General features: G+C 42.2%; 1 protein-coding gene, 1 long non-coding RNA gene and 1 pseudogene across 2 annotated transcripts in view; 1 reads left to right on the forward strand and 2 right to left on the reverse strand.

Annotated features, from left to right (window-relative positions):
* Positions 1-392: 392 nt before the first annotated feature.
* Positions 393-14,731, reverse strand: LOC138920323 (tumor protein D55-like; annotated as a pseudogene).
* LOC138920322 (spermatogenesis-associated protein 31D4-like) overlaps positions 14,401-26,130 on the forward strand; it is a 40,543-nt gene continuing 28,813 nt past the window's right edge. Inside the window, exons 1-2 of the mRNA XM_070248378.1 lie at positions 14,401-14,876; positions 15,148-15,291. The gene's annotated coding sequence lies outside the window, so the exon portion shown is untranslated. The remainder of the gene's footprint in view (positions 14,877-15,147; positions 15,292-26,130) is intronic.
* LOC138920326 (uncharacterized) lies at positions 19,618-20,439 on the reverse strand. The gene is made up of 2 exons (XR_011431318.1): positions 20,245-20,439; positions 19,618-19,853 (listed from the first exon to the last, which is right to left on the reverse strand). It is a non-coding gene; the product is annotated as an uncharacterized lncRNA (long non-coding RNA).

Below are 26,130 nucleotides of genomic sequence, written 5' to 3' on the forward strand. Positions count from 1 at the left end.
AGCACTATCCAATAGAAATCAAATGTGAGCCACATGTACAAATTACATGTGTAATTTAAATTTTTCTAGCAGCCACAAATGAAATTAATTTTAATACCTTTTACTTAACTCAGTATTTTCAAAATACCTTTTAACACGTAGCTAATATGAAACTTATCAATAGAATACGTTACATTCTTTTTTTTTTGGTACTAAATCTTCAAAATCTGTTGTGCATTTTCCACTTATGGCACAGTCCGTTTGGACTGGACAAATGTAAACACTCAAATAGCCACATGTGACTAGTAGCCACCATACTGGACATTAGATTTTAACCTCCCTGAAGGTAAAGACCACATGAGCTTTGCTCACCATTGATGCAATAGTACTTAGCAAGTGTCTGGGTATAGTAATTAGGTAAAAAGCGTTTATTGAATGAATGAATACAGAAAATCTCCATGCCCCTCTCCACAGGATTGCTTTCAGTCAAGTGTATGCTAATGGTAAGTCTTCAACTTTCACCACAACCATTCCCAGAAGTAACTGTGTTGATCTCTTCTCCATGCGTTAAACTGCTGTCAAAGATACTGTCCATCATCATGTCAGCATTTCCTGCATGGAAAAAAAGTCTATTAAATTTTCCTAGAACTCTCTTTTAACAATTGTTATCTTTCGTCCTTTCTGAGAGCAAGAACTTATAACTTCTTTCCTTCTACCAGGGGCTTCAACAAAGGAGGTCAGCCCCATCAAATATATTATCTGTTTTGCCAGTATGTTTTATTATTCATTTTAACGATCTTGGTTTTTCTGCTTTACCCACCTTCTTGTTTAAATATATTCCTTATTCCTCTCGAATCTCTTTTTAAAAAGAGTTTAGGTATAAATTTTTAAGTAAACAATTATGAAAATCAAGTGATTTCCTAGGCTTGTTTGGCTGATTTGCTCAGCATCCATTCTACCTTCTTATGGTAATCGCACCTGATCTCCTTTGGGGGACTAGCCTCTCCACTATTGGTTACACTCTGAGGAGAGGTTCATGAGGGTACCATGTCCAACCAGAGCCAGAGGAAGGGTGCTGGACCAGCTATGCAACCTTACACTGTGTCCTTGGAATCAGCCCCTGTGCACAGTGACAAGACAAACAATAGTGGGATCCATTTTCTCTGGTCACTGACCGAATTGTCAAGTGCTTCCTGCCCCCAGAGCCTCCTGGCTCCTCTCTGTTTCTCAGTCTGTTCTCCAACTGGCTGTGGAAACTGTGGGCTCCCAGCCACCCATCCAGGTTTCCTTTGACTTGAGTTCACAAAGAACTCCAACTTTAACATGTGCCCTGCAGTATGAATCCTGGAAGGCTAAGGACTGAGAGTGTGGGAGGCTCTCAGGCAGAAGCTGTTTTCTGGTGCTTACAGAAGCATTTCAACATTCTAGTAATTAGTACAGCCATATAGTTGAGAACTAGCCAGGTACCAACCCTAACTATGTGCTCAGAGATAGAGCCAAGGGGAAATACCTTAGACCTTTAGCCTTGGATGCCGTGGGGAGAGGAGAAGAGGAGGATGTTCATCACATGCTTTACAAAAGCCCATATGACTTGAATTTTTTACAACCAACATCTTCTACTTTGTGCAATTTTTTTTTAGACCCAGCAGAATGCAAAGATTTGCTGTTCTCTGTGAGCTTCTTAAGACCATTCCGATATTCCAGTAAATTACTAACCTGACACTGTTATATAAAATATGATTTCCTACAGTTTTATTGCTCCAGACCATGATACTGACACAGGGAACAGGTAGAAATGAAAGTTGTCTCTCAAGCAGCAACAGATGCCTGACCACTCCAAGTAGCCAACCAGCCCTCTGATCACGAGCCCAGCGCCTGACTAGATGCCTGACCAATCCAGGTATCCAACCCTGCTGTTTGATCATGAGCTTGGCAGCTGGCCTGTTAAAGATGACTGCCAGGCCCAGAGATCAACCGATTCCCAGCTGTCAACCTGACTTCCCGCTTCACACTAACCAATCCCCAGCTGCCCACTTCAACCACTATGGATCAGCACCCCAGACCCCACCCAGGGCTGGTCAGTTGTTTTCCACCTGATGAGCCTGGCTGGCTTTACTTCCTCAGTTTCATTCTAATTAGCCCAACTTTTGTCTTTCAATAAACTTGTATAATCTCTCCTGACCCACTCTTGAAGTCTTTCCTGCATGAGGTCAAGAACTCATACTAAGGGCTGGGTCTAACTCAGGACCCCAGTCCCACCCGGTCCAGTATCAGGAGGTAATGGGTCTTGGTAGGCATGTCCCTTGCCCTATGTAGAGGAGCACAGATGTAGGAAGGTTAGGTGGGATCCCAGAAAGTGCAGAACTCAGGGCAGGGCCAGGTCTAGGGGTAGTACGGGAGCTTGGCATGATGAAGGAACAAAAACACTGGTGAAGCTGGAAGAAGGTAAAGATAAGAGGCTGTAGTAATAAGATGAGATTGGTGAGATAAACCTGGAAGACCATGACAAGGCATTTGGATTTGTGTTGTATTGGTATGCTTGTTTGCCAGTCAGATGGCATGTAGGTCGGCAGAGCCTTAAGTGAGAGCTGACTGGGACCTTGTGTATGATTTATCTGCAAAGTTCTAGGACAGGGGACCTTCTGAAAGGCGCTTGAGATTCCCGCTAGTCCGTGGTCAAGCAGAAGTCAAAGTAGACCAAAGTATTCAGAGGGAGTCAAGGTGATATCCAGCCCCGAGGAAGGAGCTTTTCTATATGATTCACTGATGCACACTCATGTGCCTGGAATTGGAAAGAGGACTTGTTCCAACTCACTCAAGAGGTGGGCAGGAGGTAGAAGGGTGCACACCTTGCTATGAAGCTGACAAATCTGCCCATGTATCCTTTCATGTTTCACGATGTCTTGGTTTCCCTGAGGAAACCAAGGAACACCCTGAGGTTCTTTTCAGCAGCGCCCTTGGACATCTTACTTTGCTCCCTACATTTTTGTAAACTGAACCCCAGTTTGCCTGATTCTCAAATCCTGACTCTGTAATCCCAACCTCCAGCCTTTGGGTTATGTATTAGCTCTTTGTCTTGCCAGCTTTCCAATGTAAGCATTCCCTAGTGGATTTGGACTTAGCCGGCCCGTCTGAACTCCTGATGCCACATGGCAAACACTGTTCCAGTTCTGACCACTTGGACTCTAACTTCTACCCTAGCTAGAACAACCTCTGCCTCCCAGCAAGGAAAAGTTGAGCATTTTGTTATGAATCACTGGCTTCAGAGCACCTGCTTGGTTTCCCTGGCAACAAGGCAATGGCTTTGCTTTTCTTTAGTCCCTGAGCCTGGGGAATGCACTACAGAAAGAAAGTTCAGAGCCCCAAGGACAGGCTCATGCTGGGTCCACCCAGTCACTGGAGGTTGGCGTGCAGACACAGACCCTGCTTTCACAGTTACTGTGGCTAGCAGCTGCTGTGGGCAGTAAGCTTATCCCTGTTCAGCCATCCAGAGAAATTTAGAAGCAATTCAACAGAACTCTCTGAAATTAAGCAGTCATAATGATTCGTGAATATCCAGAGCTTTGTTTGGGAATTGGGGGGCGGAGGGAGTTGTGGTGATTGGTGCAAACTGATTGCACTTCTAACATACTGCATTTTAGGAGCTGTGGAGGGTGAAAGTTCCTGAAACCCAACACCCATTTCCAGAAGAGTAACAACAAAGGTCTACCTACAAGAACTGATGGGCATTGATCATCTGCCCGGAGGAAGGACTGACACCTCTAGAGCTTCATGGACTATCCAGGGGAAATTGGGGGGGAGTGAGCCAAACTTCCACCACAGTTCAGCCACAGCCTCAAGAGAGGATTATGCAAAATGAGCTAGCTCACGTCACTAGACTTGAGTCTCCCAATATTAATAAGCCTCCGTGCAAGGCTAGAGATGGGACTAGCGCACACTATGCCTCCCCTTCTCTCTTGGATGGTAGCAGAGCCAATCCCCAAGTTGCGCACATGTTTGCTCATGTGCATGACTGTCCCGCTCTGTTTTCCGCTCCCCTAAGCAGGGAACCTATATCCCTACAAGACATTACACCTGTTTTTATGCAGATTGCATTATTCATATTGTACTTGTATATTCTATATTCTACTTTTAAGAGATACTTTCTTAAAGACTGTCTATTGCACAAAAAGCATAGATTAATTTAATTTTAAGGATGTGTTACTCTTAATACTATTCAAGAACACCTTCCTCTGGCAAGTGCCCTCTTTTCTACAGAGAAAAGCTTTGAGACTGTTTTGCACATGATGTTTACATTATAAAGGTGCCCCTGGGCAATCCTTGATAGTAGTGGCTGATGTTTACTGGTGGCAGCAGGACTTCTGCCATTTGAGAGGCAGCAGAGTAGCTGAGAGCCTGGCTCTGAGTCAGATGCACCTGGATTCAAATGTTTGCTGCTTTCAAGCTTCAAAGACTTGGGCAAGTTCCTTAATCTCTCTGCCTTAATTTCTTCATCGGTGAAATGGGAGTGTAAATTTCTTCCTTAAAGGCTTTAGTGAGGATTACAAAAGACAACAGATGTATTATATGAAATTATATGAAAGTTGATAAAACATGGTTTAAAAATTGGAATTTAAACTTATATCTCTGAGTTTTGGTAAAGAAGTGCACTTTTATCAGAAACATTTTAGTAGCATTCATGGTCAAAATGCAAAAAAAGCTAAAATTAAACTTCCAACTTTGACTTGTTCTCTTCCATTTCTAAGCAAGTGAGACACAACACCCTTAGTCTGACTCTGCAGGATTCAATGGTTATGTTGGTCCATGGCCTCAGAATACTTTGAGACATAGCCAGAAGGAAGGGAATATATTTCTTGATCTCTAGAATGAACAAAAGGCAATGCAGGAAAGCTCTCAAGCAAAAAGGACACACAATCTTTCCTTGTCATCTGAACTGAACAGTCCCTAAAGACACCACTGTATCTTCCACTCTCATTTGAGAGTCTCACAGGCAGTTCCTATGTCAGAATGGCAGAATTCTAGTGGTTCATTTGTAGAAGTGAGTTATGTGGAACTCAGAGTGCATTCTCCAGAGGAACCATATTATGCATGGTGCTTAGCTATGTTTAGCCCATAATGCTCTGAAGTAGAGTCCCAACAGGACTATAGGACTTGGCCACTTAATGAACAGTATTTTTATACGGAGATGTGTTCAGGGGTCCAACTAAGGATGCCAGGAATGAGGGACTTGTCCCTCCCCCACTATCCCTGACTTCTAAGTCACATACAGCAGAAAATCTCCCCACTAGATGGTTGGAAGGAGGATAATGAGGTGTGGACGTGGAGGATTTCAGAGTTTGGGGACTGGGGAATGATGTGTTGTGAGAAGCTGAGAATTTGTCCTTGCTTAACTTCAGAACAGCTCCTGACACGCTGCCTTTCTTTTCATCCACTGACCCTGATAATTGATCTTCTTCCTTCTCCCTCCACAGCCACAAACAACCTCTTCCTTCAGAGAAGAATTTCTGTCTTCTCATTTTGAACCAGAACAAGGAATTCCCTTCACTTGCCTGGTCCTGAAGCAAATAAACAAACTTTGTCAGATATTCTATCTAGTTAACAAAAGCAATTTTCCTCTGATCCCCTTCTCAGTATTGTTAGTAGGTTCTACAGGTTAAGGTCAAAACTCTAGTTAACGGTCAGTGTTTTTTTCTACTTAAGGAACTGGTGTGAGGTTTATCCATATTTGAGGAGGAATCATAGATTTAGGCCTTAATGATAAACATTTCATCGAGAGATGTAGCTGATGGAGGTTTGGGGGTGAAGAGCATGACAATGGGGTTGTGTGGCACAAAATAGGGTAAAATGGGAGTGTGAGTAGCGCCCTCTAGTGTCAAGGAGGAGCTGTGAGTAGGGGGGAGGTGGCTGGCAGAAGGGGTGTATTACAGAACACCTCTCTATGCCTTTGCTCTAAGTCCACTCCCACAGGAGCAGGGACCCAGATGCTGGGTTCGGCTGCTCAGAGCCTTCTGAATAAAGTGCTTCAAGGACAGCATCTGGGAATAAATCTACAACTAAGATGCCATCAAAAGGGACCAGGGAGAGAGGTGAAATCCATGTGACAGGTAATGAAATAGGCAGTGGGGGAAGGTAGGCCAAAGCAAGAGATCCTGGTGGAGCCTGGAAAAACTCCCAGCCTCTACCTGAGGGAGCGCTATAAGCATTTCCTCTTCTAGGATTCTCAGGCTTGAAGAGGGAAGGAAACTTTTGAAGGCACTCATTAGATGTGCATATCATTCCTCAGATTACCACCAGTCTTGCCTGGGCTAAGGACAAGAGTGTCAAAATAGCAGTGAGGAGCACTTGGAGCATCTGGGCAGGTGAAGCAAGCAGAAATAAAAACCACAAGGCTTAACAAGCAGGTATAGGGCAGAGTTAGTCATTGGCAGCCTACATGCCCTTAATTGTTTGTGACTTCAGATGCCTCCTTGGTTTGGCCCTCATTAGCCTTTCTGACTCTGGCTACTCTGATCTTTTGTTGAAGTTGACATTTGTCATCACGCTGACCCCATTCTAAGTACAGACCAGGTTTTACTCATTGGCTCAGCCCTGCCTCCGTCCTGTCCTATGGAGTGTGAAGAGCTATGAGGAGAACCACTCAGCTCCTGGACTTTCTTCCTTTCTGTCATTTATTTATTGACTACCTACTATGTGCCAGACACTGCATTAGATGCTGGGGACATAATAGTGAACAAAACTGACCAAAATCTCTGTTGTTATGGAGTTTACCATCTAGTGGAAGAGGCAGACAAAAAAATAATAAATAGCAAAAACACAATCTATGATATATTGTGTTAAAGCTGGAAACGGGTATATGGTGGTTAAAATTGGACATTGGGTGGCAAAAGGGGTGACTTTTGAATGAAAATTTGAAGGAGATTATATTAGTCTGTATTAGAGCTATCCTAGAAGGATACTACAGTCTAGGCACCTCAAACAGCAGACATTTATTTTCTCACAGTTCTGGAGGCTGGAAGTCCAAGATCAAGGTGTTGGCAGGGTTGGTTTCTGGTCAAGACCTCTGTTCCTGGGTTGCACATGGCTCTGCCACTTACTAGCTGTGTATAGTTGAGAAAGTTACTTTACCTCTTTGAGCCTTGGTTTGTTAATCTGTAAGATTGGGATAATAAAGAACCTGCACTGAAGAGGTAGAATGAGGATGAAATGAATTAAAGTACAAAATGTGTTAGAACAGTGTTTGGTCCACAGTAAGTGGCATACAAATATTAGCTTTCATTATTATAAATGTTTGCCTTCTTGGCAATTATATGTATTGCAAACTAGCCAATCTTTGGTGACTCCAAATGTGTGAGTTGCCATCTCCTCTCCTATGAGGTTCAGATGGGCTTACCAGGCTTTCACAGACAGCAAACAGAGTCAGAAGTCAAAGGGCAAACTAAATAAAAGAGTCCAATAGGAAAAGACAAGAGCCATTTGATGGGAACACTTGGTTGGAATACCAAATCCACAGGGCCAGAGGTAGGCTCAAAGTTTGAAGTGCAGAGAGCCAAGGTTTGGAGTCAGACAGAGGCGGGGCAGAGTTCCGAGGAAGAAGGAGAGTTCAGAGTGACAGCAGGCCAGGAATAATTGAGAGCGTGTCCAGGATGGCTGAGGCAAGGCTTCACCTCCCCACTCAGCTCCGTCAGGAGAGCTCCATTAAAGGCCTCGGACAGAGTCTAGGATATGTTTGCAGTGGGAGGCTGATGCTCACCACCATTCTTCTGCCTCCATAACCTCCCCACAGTGTTAAGTATAGAAAGAACCAAGGTACCAACCAGCAGGCCTCTAATACTTTTATGTGCTCTGGCTTCCCAGCCCAGGCTTCTGGGCTGAGAGATAATATTTGGAGGTGGGTAAAGGTCTAGAGGGACTAGGCTCAGCAAGGATCAATGGAAGCCAGGATGAATATGCAGGGATGAGAATAATTGAATCTGAGCTTCCATATAGTACATAAAGATGTTGAATATGCTAAGGAAGATATCTTCCAGTTTTATGCAGGGTTGAGTAGACCAGATGTTTCATCTCCAGTGCGGCCTCAATTCAACAGTCACTGGTGTGTTTAAAGGTATTTTATGCCTCTCTATTGGTGGTCTGTGGCTTTTCTAGGTGCCAACCACTAGCCTGTTACTAATAATCAGTTAATATGAGAATTTGGGGTAAATAATGGTCTGGAAGCTATAAGAGCTATGGAATGGTGTACATTGGGTGGTGGAACAATGCAGTGAATTATTATATGAGAGTTTTGTGGTGGTAAGGAACATTGACAACCAAATTGTCTGTAAGCAATGTTTACAGGCTGCCGTGGAGGCACAGTGCCCTTTGCTTGTGTTTGTGGAACTTGAGGGACCATTTTGTAGGGCAGCTGCCTATTGCCTGGTTTTGTTGTATGATAAAGAATTTGGCTGGTCTTTGTCCCTGATTCCTTGGAAGGACTCTCTAAATCATTGGGATTTCCTGAGCAATAGGAGCATCTTTATTATTCTTGGTGGGTTCTTGGATAGTTTCAGGGTGAGGGCTGGCCATATTGGAAAGACACAACTGTGTGGTTAGAAGTTTGGGGATTTGAGCCACATTATCCCAGCCTAGACTCCCAAGCTGTGGAGAGGGAGATGGGGCTGAAGATTGGGTTCAGTCATGAGGCCAATGATTCAATCAATCATACCTACCTAATGAAACCACAATAACAACTATGGGCACCTGAGCCTCCTAGGTTGTTAATGATACATCAACGTGCTGGGAGGGTGATGCAACCTGAGCACATTAAAGCTTCAGATTTCCTCTCAGATCTCATTCTATGTGCCTCTTCACTTGGCCACTTCTTATTTGTATCCTTTACAGTAAAACTGTAATTGTAAGTATACTGCTTTACTGAGTTCTGTGAGTCATTCCAGTGAATTAGGGAATCTGAAAGAGTAGTGAGAACCACTGAAAGTTTGTAGCCAGTTGGTCAGAAATGTGGGTGGCCTGGGTTACAACACAGGTTTCTTCGTCAATATTAGGATAGAGGAAGCCATACTACCAAGTTAAAATGTGACAAAATAAAAAGGAGGTCTAAGCATGATGTGAAGCCAAGCCAATTAGGAAGGAATCAGTTTCATCAGGACTTTTTGTAAAGTGTTCACAGTCCCTGGTAAATAGCTATGCTGGGCCTCAAGTTGTGCGGTGCCTGCATGGGTGTTTGCTATGTTATCGTTTATTTTTGCCCCATATGAATATAGGCTCCATGAAGGCAAGGATGTTTCTGTCTGTTTTGCTCACTGCTGAATCCTTAGCACATAAACTGTGCCTGGCACAGAGTAGGTGCTCTATATTTGTAGAGTAAGCAAGTAAACTCTTTCATAATTGAAGAAAACAGCAATATGTTAGGAGTAGAGTTTCCTCCTCTTCCCTGGTCATGGTGCCAGTGTTTCCCTACTTTGCCAAGTGTTTCCCAAGACTGCCCCCTGACCCATAACTTTCCTAGTGGGAATAAGTGATTTCTGTCACCTTACAAACCCAAGTGACTCTTCTGGCATGAGACTTAAGGGTTTCTGTGGTGGTGAAGTTTTGGCATCATGGCCCAGCTCACATTCACTTCTTTGGAATTGTGTCCTGCCCTCAGTTCTGGCTAGGGAGTGAGTCTAAGTGGTCACATGGCAACTCTCTGCATGTCTGCTCTGGTCTGCTTTCAGCGCATCATCTTCTGTGCTTGGATATGTTCCAAATACAACAAAAAACCCACATCTATATGACTGTACAGACCAGTTACCATCTGACTGAGTCTTTTTATCTCTTAGTTCTAATGTTCCAGAAAGAAAATTTAGCTGAGCCAAGTCTATGAATTGTTGCTTTCAGTTAGGTACAATTCTTCTTCCCCAATCAGTTGCAAGTTACTAGGAGGGGGAGAGAAAGAAGAGGAGAGTCTCCTTGGAGAGGTAGCACTATGTTGGATGCATCAGTTTTGATGCCGTGGGTCTGCGGCGAGGGAGGTAGCCAGGATTGCAGTACAGGTGACCAAAACCTTCAACTTCCAGAAGAACTTACTTCTCTTCTTGAGGCTTCAGCTATTTGGGTGGTAGTATAGATACACAGGGAAGGAACTTTTAAATTACTTGGTGAACTGTCAGGAATTGCCAGACATTTTTGACTATCTTAGGGACCTGCTTAGTAATTTCTGAGAGATGGCCAAGTGGCATGATAATGTGTTTATACTAGCTGGCCAAGGTGCATCACCTGGAAAGCATTTTTCCCTTTGTCATTTGCCTAATGTGAATGAGGCTCTAGACACAGGAATTTGTGGCATCATTTAGCCTTCCACCAACAGATCTGGCCAGCAGAAGTGGAACGTGGTCTCAGATGGTGACTGCATTGATGTCCCAGTAGTTTTTATAGAGTGGCACTCATCTCTTTCCCTTACATTGGAGTTCATGGGAAAGAACTGAAATTCCATGGCCTAGATGCAACTGACCTCATCCCCTAGCTGAATCAACAAACGGCATCATTGTCCGCTTGATTGGTAGGGCCATCAAGAACACTGCCTAACGCTATCAGAAGACCTACACAGTTCTGGGTCAGTGGTCACGGCTCACCTCTCTGCAATCCACGCAAGCCATCAGAGTAGGTATGTGATATAGTTTCTCTCAAATCTGGAGCTTAGAAGTAAAATAGCCTCCAGAAGTTGCTGGTGCATTTCCCTGGGTGTGATGCTAGGGATGTGCTGGGATATGTATGATGGCAATTACAGGGGCTTGGTACTTTCCTCCCATCCTTGCCAGCTGCATGGGGAGTGTGAGAGCTGGAACTTTCAACCCTTGTCTTTAGTTTCCACCACATCCCCTTCACTCATATGGGCAACGGAAGACCAAGAAAACTGAGAGCCTCAGTTTTTGTTCCAATATATCCCCTAACTTGTGGTTCTCAGGGGATGAGCCAGACCCAGGGATGGGGTATCTTTGAGGGTTCACATATTTCAGTAACTATTGGAAATTGCATCCTGCAATGGCCAAGTTAAAGTTAAATAGGCTGAAGTTAGGCTAAAAAATCCAAATAGGGCTAGATGAGCAGAGCTGACCAAATTATGAAGACAGACCACAGAATGAGGGGAAGCAATGTAAGGGAAGGGTAGAAACAAGTGGAAGAAGGGAAATCTGGAGGAAACCTTTGATCCAGAGTTCACATTCTTGTGGAGGTATTTTATTGGTGTCCATGGCTATTGATGCAGGTGTGCTGGAATCCAAAAAAAGAGCCAAAGCAAAATGAATGTGCAGGTCCAGCACAGTTAGTATCAAGTCTTTCCAATTCTACGTCCTTATCAACTCTCAAATCTTTCCATCCCTCTCTCCCATGCAGTTGTTTCCTAAGTCTTGGAGATTCCTCCTCTTAAACACTTCTCCATCTATTTCTATGGTGGCCAGAGTGACCTACCTAAAACACAGATTTGAGTTAAGTACCTTCAATGCTTCCTCATTTCCTACAGGATTAAATACTAATGTCTGAGATAGCATATAAGTTCTCCCTTACTTAAGTACCTTCAATGCCTCCCTATATCCTACAAGATAAAACAGTAATGTCTGAGATAGCATGTAAGACTGTTGATGATCTTGCCCCCGTTTATTTCTCCAACCTCATCTCTCACCACTTCCCCCCTCTCTCTAGCCACAATGACATTGGTATTTCCTGGAACATGCCCTTCTACTACATTCCTTCATGACTTAGTTCCTCTGGATATTGTCTGGAATGGTCTACTCTTATCTGTCTGGCAAATTCCTACCAGTCCTCTAAGACTTTCTGCCTGAATTCTTTTCTGACTTATCAAGGCAGAGTTGAACACCCTTCTTCACGGACTTCCTCGACTTTAGTACCTACTGCAGTGAATTGTAATGATTTGAAAATCTGTTTCTAGGGAGCACGGACCATGTCTAATTAACTTTTGTTCCTTCAGAGCCTGGCACAGTGCCTGACACATAGTAGGGTCTCAAACTGTCTTTGAATAGGGAAGTAAAATGCTGCGTTTAAAAGGAAGAGGAACTTGTAAACCCGTTCATGTTGTTGATAATCTCTTGGATCCAAGATTTGATGTCTGAAGTATGTGATATTGATTCCTTCATTGGTTCAACAAGTATTTATTGACCATCTACCCTAAGCCAGGCATGGGAATACAATGATGATCAAAAATAGATATGTTCTTTACTGCTCTCGGGGAGTTGAGGATTTATTGGAGGAAACTGTTACTGCATTTGTTTGAAGTATTAAATGAAATAGAACATATTCTGGGTTAGCCATGATGTCAGTCTGAGATCTTTCCTAACACAAGGCTTTCTGCGGTATGGGGTCAAAGTCTTTGCCTGTTGGACTACTTGGCCTTTATGCATGCTGCAAGTTTGTCTCTAGTTCTTCAGTATAGAAAAACATTGTGGTTGATAACAAATTAAAAAACAAACACATAAAATAGTTGAACATCTTGTTTTAGTCCAAGCAAAACTGTCTTGAGAAATCCGTAGAGGGTTGGAATACATCAGTGACTTTACAGTGTACCACGTACTTTTGCATTTATAGTGGTATTTGGTTTTGCTGATGGGAAAACTAAAGGAATACAGGGGGAGCATTCAAGAATCAACAAAACAGGGTCACTTTCTTAGGCTGGAGAGACTCCCTCTAGGCAATGAGACGTTATCAATAAACACCCAGGCAAATAAAGCTCCGAGACCCCCGCTAAAGCCAGTAAGACACAAACTTCTACCTCAGGCCGTGTGACTGGAGGAATGAAAGAGCTGCCAGGTCCAGGCATTTTCAAAATGGAAAAGGAAACAAAACGAAATAAAAAGTACCACAGCCCCTGTGAAAATCAGATACGAGAAAGTTTGAACCAACTCAAATCAGGTTCCTATTAACCTGACATCCCCTGAGGGTCAGGTTGTTTCTTTCTCAGTTGGGGTTAACTATAAACAAGGACAGACTTCTAGTCAAGGAGCCCAGCGATGGGCAATTAGGTAGGTCCATTCAAAGGCATGACAGCCAGCATTACAGGACACAGGCATTCTGTCTTAAATGTTGCTTATGACAGAGGTTTACCTTTCTTGAACTTGGCTGTGCTGTTTTTCCCTCCAGCCCCTCAGCTGGAGGGGGTAACTAACTAGGAATTGCTGCAGAACAGAGAAGCAATATTCCTCCTTTTGTGGCATGCTGCTGTGGCAGAGACACGCTGCCACAAGGGTTACACTTCAAAACCCTCTTTTTGATATATACAAAGATTATAAACAAAGCACAAGGCAAAGCAGAGTTGCAATTTCAGCTTGAGTCCAAAGTAGCTAATCTCCTAAATCGAAGCTAAAGTTACTTTGTTTAATTAGGAACTTTAAAATAAAATCAAGTTTTTAAAAAGTTATAGGATTATGTAATAATTAGTCTACTAATATTTTCCCCCTTTTCTGAGGTCTCAAGAGAAAAACAAGTTTTCTTGATCATCTTTTTAAAATAAAAATCGTAGGCCAGGTGCAGCTTTCAAGGTTCCTTCTGAGATTTAGGGAAGGAAGGAAATGGGAAAGGATAGAATTACACATTATTTCATACCTTTTCCCAGTTCTAAACAGAAAGCTACTTCATCCTTCCGACAGATTAGTTTTCCAAAAAAGAGTTTGGGCTTTGCCTAAGATCCCTCTGGAGCCATTGTCCTGTCCATTTAAATGCAACCCCAGGAAGGTTAGGATAGTGATACATTTCATCTACAAATTTCAGTGTAAAATAACTGGATAAAAAACATTGGGTTCTCTATCTCAAGGGCAGCCAACATCTACGTACACATGGGCATTGCTTTTCTCAAAACTGGACTCTGTCCATATCCCGAATTAACTTTACAATTACGGTTTGGCTACTTGTTTTTGGTGGGCAGAATTGCAACTGTGATGAGGGGAGTTCTCGCACTGGTTAGGTGGCCAGGCAAGGTTACCAAGGGGCTCACTCCAGCTTCAGAAAGGGCAGCACGTCATCCGCACTCCCTGGAACAGGATCATCTCCACTTCCAGGAAGCGGATCGTTCCCAGTCTCAGAAACTGGGAGCAGATCATCCCCACTTCCCGCTCAAGAAGGAAGGCAGTCACTGCCAAGCTCTCTGCCCCCTGGGCCTCTGGACTTGACTGTCCCCAACAGACCTTCAGAGGATCTGAATGTGGCCGACTTCTTCATGTCTGCAAGCTTCCCGCAAATGGCAGAGCCCATGGCGAACAGGGCAGCTGTCGTCTTTTGTTTCTCGTGGGCGTTGGAGACCTGAACTTCGCGCCAGCTCTTGGGCAGATGCTGCCTCAGCCCCACCAAGGCCGTGAGGTCCAGCTTCCTCTTGAGCTCCACGCAGCGTCTCTCTCTGGCTGCCAGCAGGTGGCGCAGGGGGACAATTTCCGCCTCCAATTCAGCTAGCTCAGACACGGGCTCCCTTTGCCCGGCCTCTGTGAGCCTCTGGCTGGGCAGTTGGGTGGGATTCCTAAGTGGGCTTAGAGGTCTCTGTCATGGCTCCGGGCATGGACTGAGAAAAAAGATGTTCCTTAAGGGTATAGGACCAATTCTTGGTGCGGAGAGTCAAACTGGTGGCCAGTGGAGAAATAATCTTGGCCAGCAAAGACGACATCTAGGCCCGGGGTCAGACTCTCGCCGGCGGGTGGGACTCTAGGCGGGAGGGATCCACGTCTTGGTCGGAGGAAAGGACACCCAGCCGGTGCGTGGACACCGCCGCCGGCGAGGCCCACTTCCGGTGTGTGTGCGGTGGGGGTGCGGGGTAGGCCCGGGATCGCGGAGGCGGGACTTCCGGCAGGAAGGCTACCGCCAGCGGAACCCGCTTGCCCGGACCTCTCTCGCTGGGAGCGGTGTTGGCTCTCACAGTGGCCTGTGAGGTAGGTGGTGCTGTGGTTATTATCAGAGAGAGAGGTTTGTTCCCTCCTGTCACAGCGGGTGACAGGCTCTGGCCTTCAAGCCCAGACCGACTCCCCTGAGGACCTGCTTCTGCCGCAAAGACCATTCCAACCCTTGAAAATCCTTTGAACCCTTTGTACTAAGAGAAGTTTAGGAACAAGCCCAATACATAAAAATAAAGGAGAACTGCGCCAAAGGGGGGCAGGTAGCCGAGGAGGTCCGGCCTCTACTGTCTCTGTTTTCCCTTCTCAGGTTACCTCAGCGGCCTCAGAAACTCCTGGCCCCGCTCGATAGTGGGCTTGAGGGCTGCTCAGAACTCCTGCGTCCAGCGGAGACTGATGCTCGGGGCCCGGAGCATCCACAGCGCCAGGGACTGGGGAGAGCAGAGCCCGGAAAGTGAGTCTGACCAGTCACAACTGGCATTTTTGGGGGGAGAGGGAGGGAGAATGAGTAAATCTATAATAGTTGTGTCAAATTTATGCTTAATAAAAGCAAAGACTATTATGAGAATTTAGGAGAGAAGGAATAAGATATGCAAATAGATGGTACTTGGGTTTTCAATGTTGTGGTTGGATTTTCTTTCTTTCTAAGCATCCACTCACGTTTCTGGAAACATGTCTACACACCTATGTGGTTATCAGTTGTGGGAGGTGGTCTGCACAGTAAAGTTGAAGCAGTTAGAGTCTGTCAGGATGTCAACCCACCATATCCCCTGTTTCTACTCAGAGCTTGTAATTGATACAGTGGAAGAATCAGGACTTCAATCCAGTGAGGGCCGGTGGTCAGGTATCACTTAGCTCCTTGTCTGCCTTCTCATTCCCAGGGAAGAGCCTTGAGCAAGTTCTAGATTCCAGTGATTTTGTTGGACATGCTGGTAGTTCTTGCAAGCGTGATCTTGTGGAACGTGATAGATCCTCAGCAAATTTCAGCAGTTTGCCATAGTCATGTCGCTGCAGCGAAGCATCTAGCTGGGCATCCAAACCAACTTCAGCCCTCCTTTGGGTTTATCTTCAGTGACCCTTTCACGTAACTCAGTAGTGTCTATTATTGCCTTGCCCTGAAGCATGTGCCTCCCTAGATTGAAAAATGACAATTGTTCTTGTTGGAAACATGAAGGCTAATGAGGGATTTGGCTATGTATATAAAGGCCTGAAAAGGGCAGCAAGGACTGCCTAAAACCTGTGTTGTTCCAGAGAGTGGACTGTTCTCCATTGCCTGCGGAAACACTAGTGGTTTCAGGAATGCTCTGACTCTGAACCAGAAATCCTCTTTCAAAACTGAAGATGAAGGGTAAAGAAGCCCCTGAATCAATAAGCCAAACAACACAGAATGCATATTGTCCATTCAAAGTTCAGATTCCAAGTGACCAGATTTGAACTTGCGCTTGATTATCCTTCTCTGAATTGTTTCGGCCACCATCCTCACTATCTGTTTTCTTGTTTCTACGTTTCATAGTTAAGCTTTGATTCCCTCTGGTAGACTAATGACTTCCCTCATAGCAAAACTGACCTGACTTCTCTCAGCAACTTTGTTTCCAGATCCCAAATCAAAACATGGCCTCTGAAGGGGGCCTACAAACTAGAAATGTTCTGACCTCCCGAGTAGACCTGCACACATCAGTAACACACTGGAACAATGCATTTTGTTAGGCTTTGCATAACCACATAAAAACAACGCATGTTTTGAAAACATAGATCTATCAAGTAAAATTTCACTGAAGTTACAGTGATTCTAACCAGCTGTTTGACTAAACTATCCTCTTAAGGTATAAAATACCAAACTGTTGTCCCATGGTTCTACGATTTCATGTCTTTAGATTACACACTGAAATAATCTGTATTACATAGAAAGGCTCATAAAACTGTTCATCTGAAACTGAAAGCCTTTTGATGTTATTTGGGCACTAAAAGTAGCCACAATATTTGATTCAGTAACCTATGAAGAAAGAATTTGGGAATTATTTTTGATCCTACAATGGTTTGCTGTCTTTGTTTCCAAGGAAGACACTATTGACCCATTTTTAGTAAAGAATGAACTTTGAAGTATTTCTCTAGGAAAGGTGATGGATATATATGAATCCCCTGTAAACGTAAAGGTAGATGGTACAGCAAACTGATGTTTTTTTTCCCTCCATGTTCAGAAGCCTGTGTGTTATGTTTTGTGAATAGATTATTGAAATTTCAATATAAAAGCAAAGCCGTACACTTCACCAGGTCCGGATTGTTTGGGGATGAAGACGCGAGATTGTAGTAATTGATACTGAGTCTAGAAATGTTTAGGGACTTGTAGCAGTGCCAGCAGGTTTAACCATTTGACTTCTTTCGTTATAAAAGATCAATATGGAGCCTCCTGATTGCATCGACTTGTAAAGTAGTCCACCTTGGTGGTTCAGATTGCTTCTAAAGACCTGACAACTCACCCTGCAGTCTGGTCATTTGCACTGCTAGATCTAACCACAGCGAGTTTTCTAGAGCTTTATTTCTATTACTACAGAACTGCTACCATGAACATTTTGTTCATTTTAGCTGAATGCCAGGAGAAGTGTTTAAATATTTAATTGAGCCTGAAAATAAGGCATATAGTTGAAACCCTAATCCAGTCAGAATGTTTCACGAGTATGAGGGGAAAATTGGTAGTTGGGCTTTTCTCGTGGAAGGCCAGAATATTGTGTCTGATTTCAGTTCACGAGTTATTTTCACGCTATCGCACATCGTAGCCCAGCTCCATCAATAATATATGCAGTGAGTCACCACCCCATAGATATTCTCCAGCATGAACTGGAGTATTTGCTGCAGTTTACAGCTGCAAACGGTATTCCTAGCAATCGCCATATTTCGGTAGTTGAGTTGATCTTCCTTTAGGACCAGGATGACATTTCCTTTCAGCAGCCCTCCTACATGGACTAATTAGCTTTTAAGAAAATAGTTCAGGGCCAGCCCATGGCCGAGTGGTTAAGTTCACGCACTCCGCTTAGGCGCCCCAGGATTTTGCTGGTTTGGATCCTGGGCGCAGACACGGCACTGCTAGTCAGGCCACACTGAAGCGGCGTCCCACATGCCACAACTAGAAGGACTGACAACTAAAATATACAGCTATATACTGGGGGGATTTGGGGAGAAAAAGAAAAAAAAAGAAATATTGGCAACAGTTGTTAGCTCAGGTGCCAATCTTTAAAAAAAAGAAAGAAAATAGGTATATTGCAGAATAGAATTTTCCTCTCTGAAGCCCAAACTTATTATCAGGATATTAAATTGGAGCTTATTACTCATTGTTATTCCTCCTCTTTGTTGGTATGTATAATTGTGGCAAGATTCCCTGGGAGGACCAAATTAAAATTCAGAATCTGGTTGACTCTGAAGAACCAGCATCCTCCTCCTGCCAAGTGTCCATCTGTGTGAGTTGATATGTATGGGATGAAGGGGCTTCTTAAGAGGAATTTTGTGCACAGATCCTCAGAGGCAGAATAGGAATGACAGGGAGATGGAGGGGTGGAGAGAAGGGAAAGGAAAATGATCAAAAGATGAAGGAACATCCCTAGATTAAAAATGAAGATTCTTCTTGTTGGAAACTTGAATACTGTAGATATAAAGGCCTACAGAGGGTCGCAAGGGCTCCTTAAACACTATATCTTTTTCCAGAGAATGGACTTATACTTCAATGCTTAAAGAAACGCTAATGGCTCCAGAATTTCTCCTACACTCTGAACCAGAAACTGCCCTCTTAATGCTGAAGATGAAGGGCAGAGAAGCCCATGAACTAAGCTAAATGAAGGGCAATAAGGGCAGACTTTGGGGGAATTTCACACTGGAAGTTGTCCTTACTCCCTTTTCTCATTTGGATGAGGAAAGTGGGGGGAACAGATTCTCCCTTCCCAGAAGTTTTGACCTTTGTTTTCTTTCTACATATTGGTAGATAGCTTGATGAAGATAAGTCCTAGGGGCAACAGTGGGGAGTCATCTAAGAGAAGAAAGTGGGCAAAGCTGGCGCATGAGCCAGAAAAGACTTGGTCAGTAACAGGCTGATGGATGTAGGTCGTCTGTGCTCTACCGAGGAACTGAGGGCTTGGTGTATTTCTCTAGTCCAGATCTGGAAATTTGGAGGATGCCTTAAAAGGGAGCAGGGGGTTGTAAAAAGACAAGATTGACACTTGCTTCACATTTATCACCTTTCTTCCCAACCAGCACATTTCCTGAATTACAGCAATTCCAACAAAGACATAGACTGCTGCTAAAATGTCTGCAGGGGACCCAGATTACTTGACCCTTAACTCAGCATGAAGATTTAGCAAGAAATTACATCTGGAGGATGCACAGATTTTTAGTACCAGGAGATACACTGGGAACAGAGAGGTCATCTGCAGAAAGGACAGAGCTGAAGCAAATGGAAGGGCTGGCCCTGAGCATAGAGGATTCCCAGAAGTCACTGGGGAGACCTGGGGTGGGGGGCTGAAGTCTTGAAGCTTCGGCACTGAGGGTTTAGAACCAGCAAAATGTGGGGCCCAAGCAGTTTGACTTACTTGTATCCACAGGCTTCAGAGGCTTGGGGGCAATGAAGCTATTAATAGAAAACTCATGATCTTTTAAGGTTATGACCATCATGGTGGCTTTGCTAAGGCCTGGCCTCTACTCCCTAGTTGCTTACCTATTCTTGTCTTAAAACTGTCATGTCTGCTATGGCAGCAGCATAATTACTTTATTTCCTCGATTCTGGGACACAATCAAGTTTAAGACATATCTTTGTTTTAATAAGATGTTTCTAGGAGGTAAAACCTCCTATATTAAATTGTACATTGATTAGAAGATGCAATCCCAATTTTAGAAACATTACAATGCCACAAAATGTGCATCTTAGAATTGAAGAAATACAATAGTAATGCAGCTATGAACACTAAAGCCTCTGCCCGATTCTTCTGCTGGAATTCAGAATGGACCTTGATTGTACTGGTTCCTCTTCCCTTTCTGAAAGAAAGGACAGAAGGGAAATTAGCACTTATTAAATATCTGCTATAATAATAAAAATAAGGGAGACCTCTAATATCTATTAACTGCTTATTATGTGCCAGGAATTGTTCTACGTGCTTTCACATATGTTATTTCATTTAATGCTCATAATAATCTTGAGAGGTAGGTGTTAGGAATACAGTTAATCTCTGTGAGACTCAGTTTCTCCATCTTTGCAGATCAGGGAACCAAGGTGCACAGAGAATAACTTGTCTGAGGTAACATAGTTTATTTTGGGATATTAATCTATAAACTTAGGGCTGCTTAGATTTTTTTTTTAACTTTTTCTTCTCTTTCTTAAAAATTCTGAAATATATCATGCATATAAAAGTATGTATACTATATATACCTTTAAAAAATTATAAATAGTGCTGGCCTGGTGGCGCAGTAGTTAAATGCACACGTTCTGCTTCGGAGGCCCGGGGTTCGCTGGTTCGGATCCCGGGTGTGGACATGGCACTGCTTGGCATGCCATCCTGTGGTAGGCGTCCCACGTATAAAGTAGAGGGAGATGGGCACGGATGTTAGCTCAGGACCAGGCTTCCTCAGAGAAATGAGGAGGATTAGCAGCAGTTAGCTCAGGGCTAATCTTCCTCAAAAAAAAAATTATCAATATAAGTAACTATGTACTCACCACTCAACTAAGAAATAGTTTTATGTTCCCAGTATTTTTGAAGCTCACTGCATGTCCTTGTCATTCTCTTTCCTTACCGTCAGTTGGCCTGTACTCCAAACTTTGGGGTGATCATTCCTTTTTTTCCTGATAAGTTTTTACCACCTATGTATGTATCTATAAATAATGTATTATTTAGTTTTGCGTGTTTTTTACCTTTATTTATTTATTTTTACTCAGGTATAATTGACGTATAACATTATATTAATTTCAGGTGTACAACATAATGATTTGATGATCACCATAAGTCTAGTTAACATGGCACCATTTTGGAACTTTATATAAATGGAATCGTACCTTATGTATTCTTCTGTAGCTTGCTCATTGATTTTAGATTCTTCCATGTTGATGGTGTTGCTATAGTTTATTCATTTTCACTGCTGTATAGTAGTCCATGGTATGCATATAGCACAACATATGAATACATTTCATCTATGTAAATTGTTTACTGAGACATTGAGTGACTTGAAGGTCACTTTCTTTGGCGTATCACCCCTGGCTTCAGGCCTGTCTGAAGTCTATTCCTCCATATACAGTTAATGTTTTTTGTGCGTGTGACTTCATATTTGTCCATAATAGACTTTTTCTTCCTGAAATATATCCTGAAACATATTTGAAGGGTTATCTCTCCAGCTGCCTTTCTTCTACCTCCCATCATACACTTTATAGTCAGCATATTTATTACTGCAGTTCTGAAAACTGCAAGTTCACCGTGCTCTCTTGCCTCTAGGCCTTTGTCCATGTTGCTCTTTCTGACTAGAATGCTTATTTCCTGGCTAACTCTTGCCCACCGATCAGGTTTGTCTGGTTACAAAAGCCTTCCTCCCCTACATTCTAGTGTGGGCCTTCTCCTTGAGCTAACACCAGGGCTTCCTGCCATCTCCTCAGGGTTTAGTCAGAGTTGGTTTTCCAAAGGATCCGACATATTATGGAATAAAACCTCATAGTTATACTTGGTGCCTGGAAAGACTGTATAAAAGGTCTGTTTGTATAGTAGTAACTGTGAGAGGAAACATGGAAATACCACTTAGAATTGTCAGTACTCAATTTTAAAATACACTTAGGTTGAGTGTAGGGCACAAATCACATCCTTGTTGGTAAAAAAGAGATGGATAAATACATATTATTTTATTTTGCCTTCAGGACTTTTGGCTAGATTCCCTAGGACTTTCTCTAAGAACAAGATAAGTCAGACAGAGAAAGCCAAATACCGTATGATTTTCACTCATATGTGGAAGATAAAATAACACCAATAACCACAAACAGACACACAGACGTAGAGAATAGATTGGTGGTTACCAGAGGGGAAAGTGGGAGCGGGGAGAGCAAAGGGGTAAAAGGCCCCATTTATTGGGTGATGGAGGGCAATTAGACTTCGGGTGCTGCACACAATGTAGTCTACACATAAATCTAAACATAATGATGTACACCTGAAATTTATATAGTGTAATAAGCCAATGTTACCTCAATCAAAAAATTTAATTGTAAAAGAAGACCTGACCCTCTTTGCCTGGAGTTAGCTCCCTGGCATGGGAAAGAAAACTCTCATTTGGTTCCTTCTTTGTGTTTTTCTGACACCAGCTGCTTATCTATTCAACATCTCACAAAGAAATACCTCAAGGGATGGTTGGAGATGGGAAGTAAACACCAAATTAGTTGCTTATATACTTAAAAAAATAAGCTTTTGATGTTTAAGTAGTTTTAGATTTATGTACAAGTTGCAAAGATTATACAAAGAGTTCCTATATCCCCTCACCCAGTTTCCTGTTTTATTGGCATCTTACATTACGGTGCTAGATTTGTCACATCTAAGGAACCAACGTTGGTATATTACTATTACCTAAATCCCAGGATTTAGATTTTCTAGTTATTCCCTAATGTCCTTTTTCTATTCCAGGATTCCATCCACAATGCCACATTGCATTTAATCCTACTGTCTTCTTAGCCTACTCTGGTCTGTGACAGCGTTTTGGACTTAGCTTGCTTTTGATGAGCTTGACAGTTTTGAGTAGGGTTGGTCAAGTATTCTGTAGAATGCCTATCAATTTGAGGTGGTCTCATGTTTTTCTTACGGTTAGACAGGGGTTATGGATTTGGGGGAGGATGACCACAGAGAAGACTGCCATTCTCATCACATTATATCAAGAATACATGCTATCAACATGACTTATCACTGAGCTTACATACTTTTTAATACCTTTAGTTAAATGGTTGGATGGTGAGAGAGTAGATGTTGAAGTTGGAAGACTGAATTCAGATCATAGCTGTGTCATTCATTAGTGTGTGACTTGGGAAAGTTAGTTAATCTCTCTATTCCTTAGTTTCCTCATCTGTAAAGTAAGGATAATAACAGTATCTACCTCATTAAATTAGTAAATATATGAAAAGTACATAGAGCCGAGCCTGGCACGGGGGAAGTAGGATATAAGTTTTGACTATTATTAATATTATTGAGTAACACAAGAGTTGTTTGTTTCTATTGTATATGTCTTCTGGACTCTCTTTGCCTCAGAAAATTAAACTAATGGTTTTTAGTGATAAAAAAAATCCCATCGACCTGGGTTTTAAATTTTGAACATGGGAAGATGTTTGTCTTATTGTCTCTTGGAGTTTTAAATTATCCCTAAAATATCACACTTTCCCTTAAAATTTGCATTGTCTGCCGATGAGAATCTTTTTCAGGAGACTCCTTTGAGTATTTTCATTATCATTCAAATCTTACAATTAGAATATTCTCTTCAGAGTGCTGGCTCTTTTAGCCATTGATCCACTGATATATTTCTGGTTCCCCAGGCCCAGATGTACAATTCAAATTAATAATCTATGAAAAAGAGTTATTACTGTTTTCTTCCCTTTGGACCAAGCAAAAGATTCCCAAGGTGTGTTTCAGCTTTTATTAATATTACAAATGAACGTCTAATATTCTTCACTGCCTACTTAATGGTTGATCTTAACACCTCCAAATAGGGAAGACAATTGCGTTTATAAATCTGTATGTCAGTTTTCTGATGTGTTTTCCAGTTTTCTATTTGTAATCTAAGCGATAATTTTGAATACTCATTCTGAATATTAAAATACATTCTTTTGCTGTTAGGATTTCTGAAAATTTCATTTGAAACTTCGCAGAATGTTTTATACAAATCCAAATATGCATATTTTGATATATTTTTGTCTAATGCCTTATTCTTTTCCTGAAATGTTATCACCCTGGCTCGTTCGTTTTGCTTTGTTTCATGGCAGTTTTGGGCAGTAGGATAGAAACATTTGTAGAGAATCTGTGTGTATGTGTCTGTGTGTGTGCATGCGTGTGCAAGTGGGAGCCATGCACAGGCATGTCATGTGTTGGATCAACAAAGAGAACTTCTACATTTACCTTTAGCAGCAGAAGAAATTTTTCCTGAATAATTACTGTGACACACATACTCTTTTAAGCACTTCACATACAGTATCTCATTTGATTCTTACAATAATCCTGTGAGGTTGGTACTTTCATTGTTCCCATTTTTACGGATGAGGAAATTGAAACAGGGAGAGGCTAATTAAGTACTTGCCTGAATTCACAGGGCTAATAAGTGGTAGAACTGGAATTCAAACCTAGGTCTATCTGACTCCAAAGTCCATCCTCTTTCTCTACCATTCATTGCATGTTCCCTGGAACATCCCTATTCCGCTATTTTTCTCTTGAGATATGGCATATATAACTCATAATATCTTTGTGTGTATGTGTTCAGGAATATATCCTTCTAGACTTAATTTTTAAAGTGAGATATAACATACATAAAGGGGCCAAATCTTGAGTGTATAACTCATGGTACTTGCACATATGTGCACGCCGGTGTAACCACCCCGCAGATCAAGACATGGGGTATTTCTTATGCTCCAGAAGACTATCGCATACCCCCTCCAGTCATAGCCATTCTCCCCACACAGGTAGTTGCTAATCTGGCCTTGATCAACATAAATTTTGCCTGTTCTTGAAAACCTATAAATAGAATAATATAATAAGCACTCTTTTTTTGTGTGTGGCTTCTTTTATTTAAAATTATGTCTGAGATTTATTTACGTCGTATGAGTTTATGTCTTTATTATTGCTGCATATAATATCCTTTTAAAGCTAACATTTCCTTCTAGCTGCAAAAGTCATACATTTTCAAAGCAGAGAATTTGGGTAAATAGGAAAGAACACAGAAAGGAAAATAAAAATGACTAGTAACTCCACTATCCAGAGATAATTATTGTTAAAGCGTTTGACTATATCCTTCCAGGCTTTTTTTTCTGTGCATATATGATTACTAGATTTGGATTGTATATACATTTCTGTTTTATAATTTGTTACTTTTTCTTAACACTTACCATGAAAATTTTTCATGTCATTAAAAAGATCTTTTTACAATGATTGAAAAATATTTTTAAAACATTTATATTCAAAAAACTTTTTTTGGTGGTGGTAGGGGAATATGTAAAGAATTCACAAGACACAAATTTCAAAAGGTACAAAAACATATGAAAAGACTCTCTCCTATCCTTGCCCTAGCCACCCCTCCAACTCCTCCCCCACCCCAGGATCCAACGTTACCAGTTTCCAGTGTATTCTTCTAGAGCTATTGTGGGCACATATGAACAAATATGTATATATATTATTTTTCCCCTTCTTATGCACAAATGTTAGCGTACTATGCTATTTTGCCCCTTGCTTTCTTTACTTAATAAGGCTTCTTGGAGATATTTCCACATCAGTATCAAGAGCTTCCTGGTTTTTAACACACAATGGAATGCTTATTTCATGCATATTAAGTGAAATACAAATTACAGCTATACTGAGAAACCATTTTTCATCTGAGTGGCAAAAATATAATGGCATTTGATGTTGTCAAGGGTATAAGGAAATAATAATAGTCAAGCACCATTCTAAACAGTTAACTTATTTTTTTGCTGAGGAGGATTCACCCTGAGCTAACGTCTGTTGCCAATCCTCCTCTTTTTGCTTGAGGAATATTTGCCCTCAGCTAACATCTGTGCCATTCTATTTTGTATGTAGGTCACTGCCACAGCACGGCCACTGACGATTGGTGTAGGTCTGCACCTGGGAACTGAATCCAGGCTGCCAAAGCAGAGTGTGCCCAACTTAACCACTAGGCCATGGGGTTGGCCTCCCCTTTCTTAAATTGAGGTAGCATTGGTTTATAACATTATATAAATTTCAGGTGTACATCATTATATTTTAGTTTCTGTGTAGATTACATCATGATCACCACCCAAAGACTAATTACCATCCATCACCATACATATGTTCCCAGTCACCCCTGTTGCCCTCCTCCAACCCCCGCTTTCCCATCTGGTGACCAGCAATCCAATCTCTGTCTCTATGTGTTTGTTTGTTGTTGTTTTTATCTTCTGTTTATGAGTTAGATCATACGCTATTTGACTTTTCCCCTCTGACTTATTTTGCTTAGCATAATACCCTCAAGGTCCATTCATGTTGTCAAAGATGGTGAGAATTCATATTTTTTATGGCTGAGTAGTATTCCATTGTGTATATATACCAAATCTTCTTTATTCTTC

This window comes from Equus caballus, chromosome 23, assembly GCF_041296265.1.
Source record: "Equus caballus isolate H_3958 breed thoroughbred chromosome 23, TB-T2T, whole genome shotgun sequence".
In the NCBI taxonomy this organism is placed as follows: domain Eukaryota; kingdom Metazoa; phylum Chordata; class Mammalia; order Perissodactyla; family Equidae; genus Equus; species Equus caballus.